The 20017-nt window shown below is 51.1% G+C and overlaps 1 long non-coding RNA gene across 1 annotated transcript; it reads left to right on the top strand.

Moving 5' to 3' along the window:
* Positions 1–3154: 3154 nt before the first annotated feature.
* Positions 3155–19690, top strand: LOC137222561 (uncharacterized). The gene is made up of 3 exons (XR_010942493.1): positions 3155–3331; positions 9343–9433; positions 19568–19690. It is a non-coding gene; the product is annotated as an uncharacterized lncRNA (long non-coding RNA).
* The last annotated feature ends 327 nt before the right edge of the window (positions 19691–20017 follow it).

Genomic DNA, 20017 nt, shown 5'->3' with positions numbered 1-20017 from the left:
GGCCAGACACTATAAAACTCTCAGAGGAAAACATAGGCAGAACACTCTATGACATAAATCACAGCAAGATCCTTTTTTGACCCACCTCCTAGAGAAATGGAAATAAAAACAAAAATAAACAAATGGGACCTAATGAAATTTAAAAGCTTTTGCACAGCAGAGGAAAACATAAACAAGACGACCCTCAGAATGGGAGAAAATATTTGCAAATGAAGCAACTGACAGAGGATTAATCTCCAAAATTTACAAGCAGCTCATGCAGCTCAATAACGAAAAAAGAAACAACCCAACACAAAAATGGGCTGAAGACCTAAATAGACATTTCTCCAAAGAAGATATACAGATTGCCAACGAATATATGAAAGGATGCTCAACGTCACTAATCATTAAAGAAATGCAAATCAAAACTACAATGCGGTATCATCTCACACTGGTCAGAATGGCCATCATCAAAAAATCTACAAACAATAAATGCTGGAGAGGGCATGGAGAAAAGGGAACCTTCTTGCACTGTTGGTGGGAATGTAAATTGATACAGCCACTGTGGAGAACAGTATGGAGGTTCCTTAAAAAACTAAAAATAGAACTACCATATGACCCAGTAACCCCACTACTGGGAATATACCCTGAGAAAACCATAATTCAAAAAGAGTCATGTACCACAATGTTCATTGCAGCTCTATTTACAATAGCCAGGACATGGAAGCAATCTAAGTGTCCATCGACAGATGAATGCATGAAGAAGATGTGGCACATATGTACAATGTAATATTACTCAGCCATAAAAAGAAACAAAATTGAGTTATTTGTAGTGAGGTGGATGGACCTAGAGTCTGTCATACAGAGTGAAGTAAGTCAGAAAGAGAAAAACAAATACCATATGCTAACACATATATATGGAACCTAAGAAAAAATTTTAAAAAGGTCATGAAGAACCTAGGGGCGGGCTTCCCTGGTGGCGCAGTGGTTGAGAGTCCGCCTGCCGATGCAGGGGACACGGGTTCGTGCCGCGGTCTGGGAGGATCCCACATGCCACAGAGCGGCTGGGCTTGTAAGCCATGGCCGCGGAGCCTGCGCGTCCGGAGCCTGTGCTCCGCAATGGGAGAGGCCACAACAGTGAGAGGCCCGCGTACCAAAAAAAAAAAGAAGAACCTAGGGGCAAGACAGGAATAAGACACAGACCTACTAGAGCATGGACTTGAGGATATGGGGAGGGAGAAGGGTAAGCTGTGACAAAGTGAGAGAGTGACATGGACATATATACACTACCAAATGTAAAATAGATAGCTAGTGGGAAGTAGCCGCATAGCACAGGGAGATCAGCTAGGTGGTTTGTGACCGCCTGGAGGGGTGGGATAGGGAGGGTGGGAGGGAGGGAGGAGACATGGGCACATATGTATATATATAACTGATTCACTTTGTTATAAAGCAGAAACTAACACACCATTGTAAAGCAATTATTCTCCAATAAAGATGTTTAAAAAAAAGACGATGTGGTACATATATACAATGGAATATTACTCAGCCATAAAAGAAACAAAACTGAGTTATTTGTAGTGAGGTGGATGGACCTAGAGTCTGTCATACAGAGTGAAGTTAAGTCAGAAAGAGAAAAACAAGTACTGTATGCTAACACATATATATGGAATCTTAAAAAAAAAAAGTTCTGAAGAACCTAGGGGCAGGACAGGAATAAAGATGCAGATGTAAAGAATGGACTTGAGGACACAGGGAGGGGGAAGGGTAAGCTGGGATGAAGTGGGAGAGTGGCATGGCCATATAAACACTACCAGACAGCTAGTGGGAAGCAGCCGCATAGCACAGGGAGATCAGCTCGTGCTTTGTGACCACCTAGAGGGGTGGGATAGGGAGGGTGGGGGGGAGACGCAAGAGGGAGGGGATATGGGGATATATGTGTACATATAGCTGACTCACTTTGTTGTACAGCAGAAACTAACACACCCTTGTAAAGCGATTATACTCCAATATAGATGTTTAAAAAAAAAAGAGAGCATAAGTAAGAGAAAAATGTAGCAAAATAATTAGGAAGTGATGAGCTTTTATTTTATTGCAGTAAAACGGCGTGACCAAAAATGTGCCACTTTAACCATTTTGAAGCGTGCAGTTCAGTGGCGTTAAGTACGAGGTGATGGATTTAGTGGTCATTACTTTTGTTCTGAACAGAATTTATTTAACCATAAATTCATATCATTAAATTTTTATGATGCCTGTCTTTAACGACTTGCTGGCAAAATTCCTAAACATTTAAGAACAGGCTCCTGTGAGCCAGGACAGCTGGCCCCGCATGTCCCGTCACAGGCTCCTTCTAGCCTCAGCATCCAGGTGTGTGTCCCCACGTGAGTGGTTCCCGGGCTCTCCATGACTATGTTGTGTGCGCCTATGCACCCACATGTCTCTGAGTGCAAAAGAGCCTAGGTGTGCCTTGCACGCACACAGGTGTGTCTGCAGGCAGACCGCTCTGTCTGCACACCCCCATGTCTTCGAGACCCACGGTTATCTACGCACCTGCGAGTTTGGGGGCCCGTGTCTCTCCAAGAGAATCCACTTGCCTGGGTACCCACTCCAGGGGCGTGCGGGAGGCAAGTCTGAGCATCTCTTCGTAACCCCACACCAAACAACATCAGGTTGGCAGTTGAAATCAGCCACGATGGGAGTATTTACACCACAGGGATCTGCAAATGCTCACATCATGGCTCTTTTTGTGTGTGTGGTCAAGAGAGGTGGTTGGTAACCCTTTACCAACACACCATGGGGACCCATGTGCCCCATGTAACCTCGTGTGTGCCCACACGCCAGTGCCTGTTCATGGGTGTGCACGAGTGCCTGTGTCTCCGTGAATCCACATGACTGGTGTGTCCCCGTGCATCTCTGTGTGTGTACCCACGTGCTCGGGTGAGGCCCCAGCACCCCGTACCTCTTCGGCAGTTGGTTCCGCAGGAAGTTGTCTGGGTGGGGGGAGGGTTCTGAGGCTCCCCCCCCCCCCCGCCCCGTCCCCTACCCCAGCTCCTCGAGACACCTGCATGCACAGGTCTGGGCGAAAGAGGAGGGCTCCCTCTTCTAAAACCAGTCCTGTGCTGTACGCAGACCCTGGCCTCAGCCCCCGGCTGCGAGTGGAGGCGTCAGCCAGCCAGGCAGGCGGCGATTGTGGAAGAGGAAGTTAGGGCAGAGTTGGGTCACCCTGTGGTTTACCCTGGGCTCTGGCCCACAGATGCTCCCCCCCAGGCTCAAAGCCCAAGCCATGGGTCCTGGAGGATGCAGGAGCTCGTAGCCAAGCTGGATACCCACAGCGGTGAGGGCAAGGCTCCATCTGGTGAGTGACAATCACTGGGGAGTGGGGGACAGGTGGACCAACGGGGGCAGAGCGGCAGTGGGGTCTGCGGAGGAGGCCTGAGGGGCCGCAGACAGACCATCCAGGATTTCTGTCCACCTTCCGGTCAGCCCGCTTCCCGAGTGGGCGGGGGGAGGCTGCTTGCCCTTCTGCAAAAGTCTGTGGTCGCAAGAACTTATACCTCAGGGGGGTGGGGTCCACGATGGGCAACAAAGCCAGACAGAAAGATGGAGCCCCTTGTAACCAAAGTCTGCACAGGGAACAAGGGACAGGGGCTGAATGGTGGGGGGGGGGGGGGGGGTTGGTGGATCAGGCTCCCCGTGGCAGAGTCGCCAGGGGCGCTTTGCTTCTTAAACGAGAGATTTGGCGTGAAGAGAGAGGTCCCAGACCTCCCTGAAACAGAATCCGAAGCGTGGCGCTGGGGAGTTTGACATTCAAAACAAATTCCCGCTTAAGACTGAGGTCTGAGAGCCAGTCCTGAGGAGAGCCTCACCCTGATCTTCCAAGGTCATCCAAGAAGGAGGACCCTCCCCCCGGGCAGCCCTCCTGGTTGGAGCCCTCCCGGTGGCCCACCGAGGGGAGTCTCACTCCCCCAGCTGCCAGGGGTGGGGCGAGGTGGAGTGGGGAAGGCTGTGGTTTCTGCAGGGCACACCCAGGCCTGCAGCTTCCTCCCTGCCCTGGGTGCCAACAAGGCCATCAGGTGGGTTTCAGGCACTCTGCGGTCAGGGAGGGTGGCCCGGGAACAGCCAGGAGAGGGTGAATTGGACTGGACGGCTGAGGCCAGGGACGATGGAGCTGGTGGGGTTAGCCTAGGGGGCACATCGGGGAAGGCCCTGAAGCCCGCACTCAGAGAGTGGACTGTCCACGGAGAATTCCACTGGCTGGGTCACCCGCGGTTCTAAGGAAAGGGTTTGACAACCAGTGACAGCCAAGGGAATGCCATCCCTACTCCCAGCCCCCTTTGAGCTCCCTGGTCACCACCGCAAGGGAGTCCCTGTGGGAAGGCTTCCCGGCAGAGGCAGGCTTTTCACTGGACCTTGAAGCACCAGTGGAATGTCAACCGCAAACCCATCAGTGTATCTAGTCTGGGACATTCCCCGCATGCGCCCTGGCCCCCCAGCCCCCGACACAGCACTCAATACTGACTTAAACGGCAGAGGAACTCCATCACAAAATCGAATCTTTCTTTGCCTTTAACAGTGAATTCAAATCCTCCCTGGAGCTCCCCTTTTCCCATCAGTTATAGTCTGGGGCAGGTCTCTGACATGTAAGTTTCACATTCCAGGGAGGGGTGTTGGTCAGGACACCACTGTCACCACTCTGGGCTTCCGTTTGTTCCTCTGTAAAAGGGTCGTTGTAGACCTTGCATGTGAAATCATGGCACAGTGCCTGGCATGCAGTAGGTGCTCTGAAACATTGTCAGCCTCGCCTGTTCTCTCTTATTCTGTCTCTGTCCCCAAACCTGGCTTCCCTGAGCAATCCCTGCCCATGCCACAAGTGTGCAACCTCAGGAACTTTCTGTGCCACACCTAGAAAGAGGGACTAATGGTGGGTCTCAATCTCTATGAAGTATGTGGGGTAGACTTGTAAAAAACATGGCGACCATCTCCTTGGACTCTGCTTGAGGTGGGCTCTTCCTCAAGAGGGGTGGGGTTTTAGCATCCACAGAAGCATCGGAACACAGCAGTGAGGTTCATTTTAGAAGAGCCCTTGGGACCACACCCCCATGGAGAAGCAACTGGGTGGAAGGGGATATACTGGGGGTAGGGAGACCCTCTCAGGAGATGAAGGTGGCTGGACCAGGTCAGGGCAAGAAGGATACAGATGCAGGAGGAGGACCGGGGACAGGACTTGGGGACCATTTGGTGGCTCTCGATGGGGTTCAGGCTAAGAGGGAATCCAGGACAAGGTGCTGATTTCCACTCAAATGAGGGGATGGAGGTGATTTGAGAAGAGGCTGTGTTTAAGATGTTTGTTACTTACCCTCCTTGTGTCTCGGTTTCCTCATTTGGACAATGGGAGTGATGGAAGTGTCACTACTACCATCCCACCGTAGAGTGGCTGAGAAGACTAAACGAGCTATTGATGTAAAACTGTTGGACTGGAGCCTGGCACAACACAAGCTCTTGTTAAATGTTGGCTTGGGTTGCTGTTACTTCATCCCTGGCCTTTAGACTGGCATGACCCCCACAGCTGGCCCCCTAGTTGGCACCCCCTCCCCATACCCATCCTCTTAGCCTGTCCCTACACCTGCCCACACGGACTCCAGGCCCACACACTCTTCCAGAATCTCTCCTCTCCACATCAAGAGGTGGAATCAAGGTGGAGTCCCTTGTGCCTGGACTTGGGCAGACCTTCATGGGTCCCTCAACTAATAAAGTCTAGCAGAAGCAATGTGAGATCATAAAGGACAAGGCCACTTATACCTGGCTATCTCTCTCTCTCTCTCTCTCTCTCTCTCTGTCTCTCTCTCCCCCCGCTTGGGAGCCCTGAGCCTCCAAGTGAGAAATCTGGCTTCCCTGAGGATGACATGCAGAAGAGACTATGAGAAAAGACCACAGAGAGACGAAAAGAGATGCCCATGGAACCCCAGCTCTTTGAGTTTTCCCAACTGTGTGAACAAAGATGCCTTAGCCCCATACAAATACAAAGTTAAAGAAATAGAAAAATAAGGTGCTTCCCTGGTGGCGCAGTGGTTGAGAGTCCGCCTGCCGATGCAGGGGACATGGGTTCGTGCCCCGGAACGGGAAGATCCCACATGCCGCGGAGCGGCTGGGCCCGTGAGCCATGGCCGCTGAGCCTGCGCGTCTGGAGCCTGTGCTCCGCAACTGGAGAGGCCGCAACAGTGAGAGGCCCGCGTACCGCAAAAAAAAAAAAAAAAAAAAAGAAATAGAAAAATAATTTTTTTGTGATGAGAATGCTTAGGATTTACTCTCTTGACAGCTTCCATGTATAACATACAACAGTGTTCATTATATTTATCATGTTGTACGTTACATCCCTAGTAGTACTGATTTATCTTACAGCTGAAGTTTGTATCTTTTGACTGCCTTCATCCAATTGTTTAGCTCATGACTTGTTGGGTCAGCTGGGTGGTTCTTCTTGCCTCAGCCAATCTCTGCTGGGTTCATCAATGGATTCATGGGACGCTGTCCTGGAGGCTTCCCTGGAATCTGCCCTTTCTAGGGGTCAGGACACCGTTGTGTCAAGAGAGTACCCTTACCAAGGGTACCCTTACCAAGATGGCAGCCCCCATCAACAAGATGGTAAAAGACCTCACTAAAATGGTGGAGACTGTCACCAAGATGACAGATGCCCTCACCAATATGGAGGCTATCCTTGCCAAGATGGCAAATACTTCTATAAAGGTAGAACACATTCTGGGACTTCCCTGGTGGTCTAGTGGTTAAGACTTCGCCTTCCGATGCAGGGGGGGTATGGGTTCTATTCCCTGGTCAGGAGCTGAGATCCCACATACCTCGTGGCCAAAAAGCCAAAAACATAGAACAGAAGCAATATTGTAGCAAATTCAATAAAGACTTTAAAAAAAAAAATGGTCCAGGGACTTCCCTGGTGGTGCAGTGGTTAACGGTCCACCTGCCAACGCAGAGGACACGGGTTTGATCCTTGGTCCAGGAAGATCCCACATGCCGCAGAGCAGCTAAGCCCGTGCGCCACAACTACTGAAGCCCACACACCTAGAGCCCGTGCTCCTCAACAAGAGAAGCCACTGCAACAAGAAGTGCGCGCACCACAACAAAGAGTAGCCCCCGCTCGCCGCAACTAGAGAAAGCCCGCACGCAGTAACGAAGACCCAAGGCGGTTAAAAATAAATAAAATAAATTTTAAAATAATAATAATAGGGCTTCCCTGGTGGCGCAGTGGTTGAGAGTCCGCCTGCCGATGCAGGGGATGCGGGTTCATGCCCCGGTCTGGGAAGATCCCACGTGCCGCGGAGCGGCTGGGCCCGTGAGCCATGGCCGCTGAGCCTGCGCGTCCGGAGCCTGTGCTCCGCAACGGGAGAGGCCACAACAGTGAGAGGCCCACGTACCGCAAAAAAAAAAAAAAAGAAATAATAATAAAATTTTAAAAAATTAGAAAATTGTCCACATCAAAAAGAGAATCTTTAAGAAAAAAGATGGAACACATTCCATATCTTGCACCTCCATTCAAACTCTCCACCAGCTCTTTCTACTATTACCATCCAGGACCAGAAGACCACCCTTTGGCAGGCCAAGGGGCTATTTACAACTCACAGGAACTAGCGTCAGGTTAGAGGAGGCAATCCAAGTGGTAAATGCCATCAGAGCCTCCTTCTGGCACAGACACACAGTAAAATCAGAACACTTTAACCTGAGACATTCAAGGTCACTTGGCCCTCTGCCTCTAATGACTCCCACACATGCAAATCCACCCAGCCTTCCTCCCCTCCCCACAACATCACAATCAGCTCGACAGCTCAAGGTGGGAACCACGGGTTCCTAACCTAGTACTCGAGCAACACCATGGTCCACTCTGGCCCTGGTGAAATAAGAGAAATTGGGGGGTTAACCACAGTAGAAGTCACCTCCCACGTCTACTCACTACATAGTCAACCCTCCGTATCTACAGGTTCTGCACCTGTGGACTCAATTAACTGCGGATCACGTGCTATGTTTATGATCTGCAGTTGGTTGAATCCGTAGATGCGGACGGCCAGCGATGGGACTTGAAGATCTGAGGATTTGGGTATTCACCGCAGGTCCTGGAACCAATCCCATGCAGGTACTGAGGGATGGCTATATATCAGAACTTTCCACTAAGTGGGTACCCTTGATACTGCCCGTGGAGAGGATACCTGGAAATATCTCTTCCCCGTGATGTTTTACACCAGACCAACCCATCCCTGTGCCACATTCTGCTGTACTTTTCACTGCAGTATCTGTATCTTCTGTGGGTCTGTTGCTATTGTCGGTTTTCTTCTGATTTTAGGTCACGAGATTCTATCTTCTGTTGTGCTTCAATCTTGATTGAATGCCTGATAATGTTTATGAAAGACTGTAGATGTCATTGGTGGTTCTTCGTGGTGTTATTTCCCTCCAGAGAGGTTTTACTTTTTGCTTCTGGAAGGTAGTGAAAGTAAATGCAGGTGACTTTAATCAGGGATGAAGCTGACTTGAACCTGGATTTTGGTCTGGGTGAAGGTTGGTCCATTTCTGGTCTCCCCTTGCTCCTAGGGTATAGTCTTTGGTGACCCCAGCTCTCTCCTCTTTGTGAGCCCTGACTTCCAATGTCTATTTCTCCAGCCCCAGAAGATTGCCAGAAGCTACACTCAGTTTCTCAGCCCCTTTCTGGTCTGCTTCACACTTAAGAACTGCATTTAGGGCTTCCCTGGTGGCGCAGTGGTTGGGAGTCCGCCTGCTCAATGCAGGGGACACGGGTTCGTGCCCCGGTCCGGGAGGATCCCACGTGCCGCGGAGCGACTGGGCCCGTGAGCCATGGCCGCTGAGCCTGCGCGTCCGGAGCCTGTGCTCCGCAACGGGAGAGGCCACAGCGGTGAGAGGCCTGCGTACCACAAAAAAAAAAAAAGAACTGCATTTATATCAACGATTCGCTTGTAAGGGAAAAAAAAAAACACCCAGCATTGCATTATGTCTACCTCACCTCTCTAGGATTCTGACACCTCAAACCTTGGCTGCCAATGCCTTCAAATTGAGGGTGTTTTTTTTTTTTCTTCTGCTTTTATCCAGATTTTTTAGCTGGATTTACCCTGGTGGAAAGGTGAATCTGCAGTAAGGTAGCCTGCCATCGTTAGAAACAGGTATCCCTGTTGTATTTTTAACACAAGATTTTTAATCAAGCCTCCATTGCTAACTGTGCTTGACTCACTGTGTTTCTCTGTTCCTGAGCTCCTGGGTCCCTGTCTTTGTTGCCATCAGTTTGATGGAGGTCCCTCCTGGCTTCTCACTGCTTTTAATTTCCCTGAAGTTCTCATATCTGCTCTCCACCCAAAGGTCTGGAAGATCCAAGAGGCATCTGTAGTCTGTCCAGGGAAAAGTATGTGGTGGGAGATGAGGAATTAAACCCTGGAGCACAGCAGAGGAGGTGAGTTTTTAAATCTCCCTGAGCTGGTATCTGGATTTCTATGTATGTATGTGGCTGTTTGTGTATAATTGTGTGTGTGTGTGTGAACATATGTCTGACTATTTGCGTGTGTACGTTTGCCATTGTCTACATGCACTGGGAAGTGTATTGGATGGTGTTGGTGTATAGAGTGTGTGTTTTTATATCTTTTTGTGAGTGAAAGATCTGGAGGCCACCTACTCATAATAGGATGGCGGAAGTGATGAGAGAGGTGCAGATGGGGTCACCAAGGCCAGTGGGGAGACCATGAAGTGGCTAAGGACAGAGCCCTGGGAACACAGAGTTTAAAGGTCAGGCAGAGAAAGGAAGAGCAGCCGAGTCAGGAAGGGATACTGAGAAGGAGCAGACAGAAGAAGAAAAGGCATGAGAGGAATGGATTTCAAGAAGAAAGTGGTCATACTTGTGCAGTAAAGGGGAAACTGAAAAGTGCCCATTAGATTTAGCCCCAGAGAGAGCTAGAAGACTGGAGGGGATGGAAATAAGACTTCAGTGGGGCTTCCCTGGTGGCGCAGTGGTTGGGAGTCCGCCTGCCGATGCAGGGGATACGGGTTCGTGCCCCGGTCCGGGAAGATCCCACATGCCGCGGAGCGGCTGGGCCCGTGAGCCATGGCCGCTGAGCCTGCGCGCCCGGAGCCTGTGCTCCGCAACGGGAGAGACCACAACAGTGAGAGGCCCGCGTACCGCAAAAAAAAAAAAAAAGACTTCAGTGGATGATGGAGTCGAGTAGGTATGTATAGGTAAAGACAGACTTGTGGCTAACCCTTTGAGAAGGGAGGGTGGAGGATGAGAGGTCACTGAAGAGAGAAGGGACAGCCAGGAATTTTTCAGGCATTAGTGAAAATGCAAGTAAGGAGGCTTCCACCACCAGGCGGCAGCACTTGTACAGACAGGCGCTGGCTGGCACCCACACAGATGCACACAGAGATAAAGACACAAAAGTAGACACAAAGAAACCCAGGCAGATACAAAACCCCCCACAAATACCGGATTCAGATCTCCCCAAGTCCCAGATGAGTCATGTAGACCCAACCCCACAGATACTGATGGGCATTCAGATAAACACACACACACACACACACACACACACACACACACACACACACGATCACAGAGATTTTTAAACTACGAGGATAATATTATTCAGCCATAAAAAAAGGAGGGGAATCTTGCCATCTGTAACAACATGGATAGACTTTGAGGGCATTATGCTAAGTGAAGTAAGTCAGACAGAGAAAGACAGATACTGTGTGATCTCATTTAGATGTGGAATCTAAAAGAAAACACCACCACCAGGGACTTCCCTGGTGGCACAGTGGTTAAGAATCCACCTGCCAATGCAGGGGACACGGGTTCGAGCCCTGATCTGGGAAGATCCCACATGCCACGGAGCAAGCAAGCCCGTGGGCCACAACTACTGAGCCTGCACTCTAGAGCCCGCGAGCCACAACTACTGAGCCCATGCGCCACAACTACTGAAGCCCACGCACCTACAGCCCATGCTCCGCAACAAGAGAAGCCACCGCAATGAGAAGCCCATGCACCACAATGAAGAGTAGCCCCCGCTCACCGCTAGAGAAAGCCCGCACACAGCAACGAAGACCCAACACAGCCAAAAATAAATAAATAAACTAATTAATTAATTAAATTAAAAAAAAACACCACCACCAAACTCATAGAAAAAGAGATCAGATCTGTGGTTATCAGAGGCAGGGGGTGAGGGTGGGGGAATTGGATAAAGAGGGTCAAAATGTATCAACTTCTAGTTATAAGATAAATAAGTCCTGGGGATGTAACGTACAGCATAGTGACTATAGTTAACACTGCTGCATGGTGTGTTTGAAAGTCGCTAAGACAGTAAATCCTAAGAGTTCTCCTCAGAACAACAACAAGAAAACATTATTTTCTCTTTTTTTTTTTTTTTTTGGTATCTGTATGAGATGATGGAAGTTAACTCCACTTACTGTAGTAATCATTTCACCACATATGTAAGTCAAGTCATTATGCTGTACACCTTCATCTTATACGGTGCTGTATGTCAATTATATCGCAATGCAACCGGGGAAAAAAACCCTAAAACGCTTGTATACACACCCCCCCATAGACAAGTTGACACTCAAGACTTGAAAACACACACTCTGTGCTAACACACAAATACACTGTCAAAAGCACAGAGACAATGAAACACACACACACACAAACACTCAGACATTCACGCATACCCAGGTCCCCCTCAGGACCCAGTCTATACTTGTTTTCTGAGGAACCCTCACTGCACCCTTCAGCTCCTCCTGGGAATGTCTTGTCCAGCCAGGGTGAAAAGCCTATAAGGCAGGGGAGGTGGGGGTTAGTACTAAGGACTTGGCCTCCTCCAAGGCTGGAGTCCCTGGGGCCCCCCCTGCCCCAGCCCCAAGCTCCCATCAGCTGATGTATCTGGCAGCCCTTGCAGACAGGCTCCGCCCCTCTTGCTGGCAGCCCCGTCCTGGCAGATATTCCCAGCCGATCGCCTTCTTCATCCTGCTGTTCACTCACATGCTCGCACACACGGCCCCCATGGCTAGCTCAGCGCTCAACCACACCTGGCCGGCCCTCTCCAAGCTCTGGCTGAAGCGGTGGGCCTTCAAGAGAGGTAAGGGGGCAGGCAGTGAGCAGTGGGTACCGGCCACCCAGGCAGGGCTCCCTGGACAACCTGCCCAACCATCCCACCCCAAGCCTTTCCTCGGCCCAGGGGCACAGACTCTGCCTGAACCAGCCCCAAATTTCATGATCTCTGGTTCCCTGGGACCCCAACAGAACATCACAGACTTGTGGGGTCCCTCTTGTCTCAGAGGAAACGTGTCCCCAGGCTCAGCCAGGATCTTGTCTTGGGAGGTAAATCTGTAGAAGGAGAATCCACCCTAGAACCGGGGTAGCCTGGTGGCTTCCTGGGGGCTCCTGATGCGAGTTGTTCCAGGATGGCTGCAGGACAGAGGTTCAGAGAGGCAGCAAAAGGAAGGAGGTTTGAGACTTCCAGAAATTCTGGTAGACACCTCCCTAGAACACACACACACACATACACACACACACACACACACACACACATTGGCTGGTAGCCCCCGGGTCCCAGGACTTCAGTTTACTACGTGGCAGCTGGAGAGACCCTTGTATCATATCACCCTTGTATCATATCCCCCCCAGGACTTCAGTTTACTACGTGGCAGCTGGAGAGACCCTTGTATCATATCCCCCAAGGTCTGGGTGAATTGCTTTTGCAAAAAGGCATTTCTTACATCTCGGCAGGAGTTTAGTCCTGGAAGATAGCCAGATGGTGTCCAAGGCCATGGGGCACGGGGGATAGTGTGATAGGAGCCCCCTGTACCCCCTGCATAAGCCGAGTACTTGTTCACGAATGAGTTTCCATGCAGGAGAGCAGTCAATAAGAAGATTCGTTAGCTTGTTCATTACGTACGCTCTGGTTGAGGACCTGTCGTGCGCCAGGCACTGTGCTGGAGGAGACTGGAATATCGAGAATCGGGGGACCTGGAGGCTGGGGCTGGGGAGGGAGACGGTGGCGTGCGGACTGAGATGCAACGGAAGAGCAGTCGTAATGGTGGGAATTGCTGCCAGTTACTGAGCCCTTGTGAGGTTCAGCTCAGAACGGAGGAGTGATGATCTCAGGGTCACACGGCAAGTACATGCTGAGGGAGCCAGGATTTGAAACCAGGTGTGTCTCGAGGCTACCTCTGTGGTGTGTTCTGACCAGTGAACAAAGCTACCAGTGTGGGCAGCTGGAGGGCTTGGGGAGGGTTTTTTAATCCACCAGTGGATGGTAATGTTAGAGAATTAGGGTATCAGCCTCGGTTCCCACCTGGGACCCAGATCCTTACGAAGGTCTACCCACTCTTGGCCGCCCAGCCCCCCCGTCTCCCTGCCCGGGAAGGTTGAAGCTGTGACTTATAGGCCGACAGGTTGGGGATGAGCTGTGGGAACCAGTGGGAACTCTTAAACCCTTTTATGGCTGATGCTGCAGGGGCTGCTGTGGGAAGAGGCTGCCTAGAACTTGAATACAGGCTGGGAGGTGGCTCCTTAGCGAGCAGCATGGGGGTGGGGCGCAGAGAGGGACTCCCTCACCGAGTCCTTCCATTCTCTCGCCTTTCTGTGTCCTTCTTAACCTCTGTAACTGGCTGCCTGGGCACCAGATGGAACCTCCTGGGAAAATAATGGAGTGGATTTGGAGAGGCAGACAAGACTATGGAAGTGGGGTTGGGACCTGCAGGAAGTTCCCTGGGGCAGAGCCCCACTGGCCCTTCCCCTCAGGTGCTCAATTACCCATTTCGGCCATACTTTTTCACTCATTCCCTGGTACATAATAAGTGTATATATAATGTGTGCGTTCTGTGTCTCAACTTGGTGTCCTTCTTGCCTGGCCTCTCTGCCACAATTCTGCCTCTTTCTATCTACGTTTCTCCCCTCTTCATCCCCTCAGAATACCAAGTAATGCATCACTGCCATCTAACCATCTACTCGTCCATCCATCCAACCACCTACCCATTCATCCGTTCAACCAGACAGACAGTCAACTATCCATCCATGCATCCACGTATCCATGCATCCATCCATCCACCCATCCATCCGTCTAACCACCCAACTATTCATCCATCTAAGTATCTACTCATCCATCCATCTAACCACCCATCCATCCATTTATTTAACCATCCATTCATCCAACCACCCAGCCAGACAACGTTCCCTTCAGCCAGGCAGCCAGCTAGCCAACTATCCAACCACTCGTCCATCTATTCAACAATTCATTCATTCATCCATACCACCGTCCACGCTTCCCTCCAACCATATATTCACCCATCTATCCGTTCATCTGCTCACCACAGGATAGCTCTGTGGTTGTGAGCCCTTGCTTTGGAGCAAGAAATACTTGGGTTCACATCCCAACTCTGACTCTTGCCAGTCCAGTACGACCTTGGATGAGTCAGTACATCTCTCTGAGCCAGTTTCCCCTTCCATAATGTGGGAACTCAGAGGGTTGTTGTGAGGATAGAAGAATGCAAAGAACACGACAGGCTTAGCACAAGGCAAGGCATATTGGAACTGATCCACACATGTAAGATGTTACCACTTGGGACTTGGGGGTGTAAAAGTGTGTTGGATACAGAACTTGCCTCACGATCTGGAGCGGGGGACAGCAAACCGTTTCTGTAAAAGGCCAGAGAGTAAGTGTCTTCAGATTTGCAGGTCATATGGTCTCTGATACAACTACTGAACTCCGCAGTTGTAGCATGAAAGCAGTCAGACAATACGGACACGAATGGGTGTGGCCGTGTGCTACTAAAACTTTATTTACAAAATCAGGTGTTGAGTCAGATTTGGCCTGGGAAACTCCTGGTCTAGAAGCGAACAAGTAAGCCAGTTAAAGTACAACAGGGAGTAGAAAAGGGGTGCAGACGAATCCAAAGTCTTCTGGCTAAGACGGTCTGCAGAGGATCAGAGAAAAAGTCCTCGGCTGCCAAGGCAGGAAGAGTGGAAAAGGGTGGTGGGAACAGCACAGGGGCACACAGGAGAATACTGAGTTAGGGGCTCAGGTGTGCGTGGGGAGTTGAGAGGGTAGACTGAAAAGGGCTCGAATGTCATTCTAAGGGGAGTCCAGGGGTAAGGACCAGAGGAAGGGGAGTGACTCTCTGAAATGTCATGCCAAGAAGACATACCAGCTACTGCAACAGAAGAAGCCAATTGTGGTTGGCTATTGTTTGTGCAGGAAAATCCCAACAAGAGTTGTGGTTGTGTAGGAAGAGCTATAATGGAGGCTGACATTAAGATAGTAGCAGAGGCAAAAAGAAAAGAGGATGGAGTAGAGAAATGTCGGGGAGGTGAAATTGACAGGGCTTGGTGTCCTGAGGGGTAGTAAGGAGGCAAGGCTCATCTCCGGGTCTCTGGCAGGGTCACTGGGAAGACTGGGAAGACACTGATATGGGGACACAGAAGGAGGAAGGAAAACAAAGAGTTTGGCCTTGACAGCTTGAGATTGGAGCGCGGGTGGGAGGGTTGGGGTTCAGATTGTGGCTCTAGGATGGGAACTCAGTCTATGACACCAGGATCAGGGCTCAGTCCATGACACCAGGATCAGGAGTCAATCCATGACACCGGGATCAGGGCTCAGTCTATGACACCAGGATCAGGACTCAGTCCATGACACCAGGATCAGGGCTCAGTCCATGACACCAGGATCAGGGCTCAGTCCATGACACCAGGATCAGGACTCAGTCCATGACACCAGGATCAGGGCTCAGTCCATGACACCAGGATCAGGGCTCAGTCCATGACACCAGGATCAGGGCTCAGTCCATGACACCAGGATCAGGAGTCAGTCCATGATACCAGGATCAGGGCTCAGTCCATGACACCAGGATCAGGGCTCAGTCCATGACACCAGGATCAGGGCTCAGTCCATGACACCAGGATCAGGGCTCAGTCCATGACACCAGGATCAGGGCTCAGTCCATGACACCAGGATCAGGGCTCAGTCCATGACACCAGGATCAGGAGTCAGTCCATGACACCAGGATCAGGGCTCAGTCCAAGACACCAGGATCAGGGCTCAGTCCATGACACCAGGATCAGGGCTCAGTCCATGACACCAGGATCAGGGCTCAGTCCATGACACCAGGATCAGGACTTAGTCCATGACACCAGGATCAGGGCTCAGTCTATGACACCAGGATCAGGGCTCAGTCCATGACACCAGGATCAGGAGTCAGTACATGACACCAAAGTCAGGGCTCCGTCCGTGACATCAGGTTGAGGTTCAGTCTATGACACTGGGGTAGGGGCTCAGTCTGTGACACAAAGTTTGAGGCTCAACGTGTGACACTGAGATCAGAATGGAGCCTGTCATCAGGGTCAAGCCCGGCCTGTTCCTGGGTCAGAAGCTTCCATGCAAAGAATAAACTCAGGCCTGGACTCTCACCTTTAACCTTTGGATCCCAGACTCTGAGGGTCACAGATGCAAGGCATAAGGTTCTGCCTCTGGCCTCTACAGGCTGCAGGAGGCCTCAGGCCTCTGTGAGGTCCCTGCCCAGGGAAGCAGACAGACCCTTCATCCTCTCCTGAGGCCCCCTGGGGCCTCGGCTGAGGGACGGGATGGCTCCTCCAGGCGGCTTCCCCTCCCCTTCTAAGCTCCCATCAGCCTCCAGGACCCAACCCCGCATCTGGCTTTTCTCGTCCTTCACAGCCCGCTTGTCGTGTCCTATATTTCCCTGAGTCATAGAAGCTGCCTCACGGGAGATGCAAGGTTGAATGAGGGCAGCGGAACAGAGGCCCTCAACCAGGTTGGGAGAGTAGCTGGGAAAGTAGTGATGGTTTCTAGAATATTCGCAGCGATGGGAATTCCCTGGCGGTTCGGTGGTTAGGACTTGGCGCTTTCGCTTTCACTGCCAGGTCCGGGTTCCATCCCTGATCAGGGAACTGAGATCCCACAAGCCATGTGTCGTGCAACCACCACCACAATCCATTTTAGAACATTTGCATCACCCCCAAAAGAAATCTGTATCCTTTAGTCATAGCCCGGAGTTTCCCATTTCTCCCCAGCCTTAGACAATCACTCATCTATTTTCTGCCTCTATGGACTTACCTATTCTGAACATTTCATATAAATGGAATCACATAGCATGTGGTCTTTGGTGGCTGACTTCTGTGATGTCACATCACGTCTTTAAGGTTCGTTCATGGTATAGCAGGTGTCAGAACTCCATTCCTTCTTTTTTTTTTTTTTTGCTGTGTCGCGCGGCTTGTGGGATCTTAGTTCCCCAACCAGGGATCGAACCCAGGCCTTTGGCAGTGAAAGCGCAAGTCCTAACCACTGGACAGCCAGGGAACTCCCAGAACTCCATTCCTTATTATGACTGAATAATATTCCACCGTATGGATGGACCACATTTTGTGTATCCATTCATCTGTTTATGGACATTTGGGTTGTTTCCACCTTTTGGTTATTGAGAATAATACTGCCATGAACTGTCATGTACAAGTTTTTGGGTGGATCTATGTTTTCCATTCTCTTGGGTATGGGTATCTCTTGGGTATGGGTATCTATGTTTTCCATTCTCTAGGAGTGGAATGGCTGGGTCGTATGGCAACTCTATGCTTAATTTTTTGAAGAATTGCCAAGATGTTTTCCAGACTCCTTGAGTCTTTTATGCCCATGTGATACCTTTTCATTCATCTGTTTATGAAATGTGTTTATTTCTGCCTTGGCTATTTTCTGCTGTTCTTGCTACCTTCCAAAAGCCCCAGCAATTTTGCATTCACAATTTTGTATTCGTTGTCTTAAAGAAGGCTCCCCAAATTATACACCTGTCAGCACCCCCAAAACTTGGGGCAGTGTTTGTATTTACACAGCTGGGAGGAGAAGGAACAGAAGTGGGTACAGACAGCTCACCCCATGTTGGGATAGAAAAGGACAGCCTCACCCCTTCCCCTCTGCCAGCTGCAATGGTCATAGGCAGAGTGGCCACAAAATAGATCACCCCACCTGTACCCTTTGGAGGGTGACAGTGGGCTACTGGTAATCATTACTTGACTTGGTAGCATAAACTAGGACTGTCCCCAGCGAGCTGAGACATGGGGTCCCCCAGCCACAGGGGACCCAAGCTAAGGAATGGATGAGGACCTAACTGCCACTGTCCAAAGGCATCGCCATCCCTCTCCCCACCCCCACCTTGGCCCTTCCTGAAGCTGCTATCGCTCTTACCGCAAACGTGCTGTTCAAACCTCCATTGGATTCCTCGCCTCCACCTTCACCCACATCCTCCAGCTTCACCTCCCCTCAGCACTCTCCCCTCAGCTCCCTGGTTGCAGCAGGACCCAGGATGTTTTTGCAGGGGGTGTGGAGGAGCGAAGGGAGTCCAGATGCCAAGGCAACGCAGTGCAGTGCAGTACAACGCAGTGCAGTGCAATGCAGTGCACAGGAGAGAGGCACCGTAGATGGGGGGGGGGGCGCGTGGACGAAGGTTTCTGGAGCGAATAGGATGAGGTCTTTAGGCAGGCGGCCCTACGACAGGAATGGGGGGCTCTTAGGCAGTGGGTCCTGCAGCGGCAGGGACAAGGCACAGGAGGAAGATCCTGGCGGACACCAGTGGCTGGACCAAGACATTTGACCTTCTTCCTGCAGGCGGTGCGTAACCTCCGTGGGGATTCAGATACGCAGGGGTGACGCGCTCTAGCTGCGGTGTAAGGGGCAGGGGGAGAGAGTCGGGGGTGCCTGTTTCTCCCTCGGCAAAAGGCTCCATCCAACACCCGAGATCAAGCCAGGGCACCCTCCTGACCTGGAGGGAAGGAAGGTGACCAAGCACCCCAGCATCGGGCCCTGAAAGGTGGGCACCATCACACCCACCTTCCAGGTGAGGAAACTGAGGCGCAGAGAGGTGACTTCCCCAAAGGTGTGCAGCCATCAGGGGCAGGTCCGGGCAAGGACACAGTCTAGTTGACCCCAAACCCCTTGTTTTCTCCTCTATACCATGCCACCCAGGGGTCCCTGGAACTCAAAGTACAATATAGGGACAGAGACAGCCTGAAGTTCTACCATTAGAGACCCTCTAAAGGTGGGCACTGGGTACTTGCATTTGGTTTTAGGGACCCATGCTGGCAAATGAGGGCTTCTTGCTAGAGCAGGCATGACAAATCGATTTCATCTCATGAGCTAACTCAGATCAGCTGGAGACGGCTTCCCAACATGATGCAGCGGGAAGCGTTCCGAGGGGACCATGGCTCAGGAAGAAAGAGCCCTGGGATTGAATAGAAATGTCTGTCCCAGGCTCAGCATGAGTGGTGTCGTGTATGCTGGCTTAAAAAGGGAACTCCTTGGCGGTCCAGTGGTTAGGACTCACTCTTTCACTGCCGAGGGCCTGGATTCGATCCCCGGTCAGGGAACTAAGAGCCCACAAGCCACAGGATGTGGCCAAAAAAAAAAAAAAAAAAGATCATGGGGACCCTCCTCCCCTGCCATCCCATTTTACAGATGAGAAAACTGAGGCCCAGATGCAGCACTCAGGCCCTGACTCTTCAGGCCTCCCACTCGGCCGTGACACCTTGTCCCTCCTTTCCCCACAGGCTCTGAGCCCAAGCCCTATGTCCAGCCCTTTGACTCTGGAGCTGCAGACTCAACCACCAAGAGCAGCGGTGGACCCTGGAGGCCTGAGGACCCAGACGTCCCCGCCATGGAGGATGAGCAGGCATGTGTCTGACTGCTGAGACGGGCAGGAGCTGATGACGCCTGCAGCAGCAAGTACACACTTTTAGCACCTGCAGGAACACTGTGTGCATAATTTCAGGGAACTCTCCTCAAAACATGGCAGAGTAGTTATTATCCCATTCTACAGAGGAGGAAATGAATGCTTTCTGGAACAAGAAGAGGGAGGGTGGGATGAGTAGAGGGGAGGGTTGATGGATGGATGGAAGGAAGGAAGGATTGACAAAAGAGATGGATGGATGGATGGATGGATGAAAGAATGGAGGGAAGGGAGGGAGGGAGGAGGGAAGGGTGGCTAGATGGGTGCATGG

The sequence above is a fragment of the Pseudorca crassidens genome, chromosome 3 (genome assembly GCF_039906515.1).
Source record: "Pseudorca crassidens isolate mPseCra1 chromosome 3, mPseCra1.hap1, whole genome shotgun sequence".
In the NCBI taxonomy this organism is placed as follows: Eukaryota; Metazoa; Chordata; class Mammalia; order Artiodactyla; family Delphinidae; genus Pseudorca; species Pseudorca crassidens.
The sequence above is the reverse complement of the archived record's forward strand: the minus strand, read 5'-3'. Positions and strand labels throughout refer to the sequence as shown.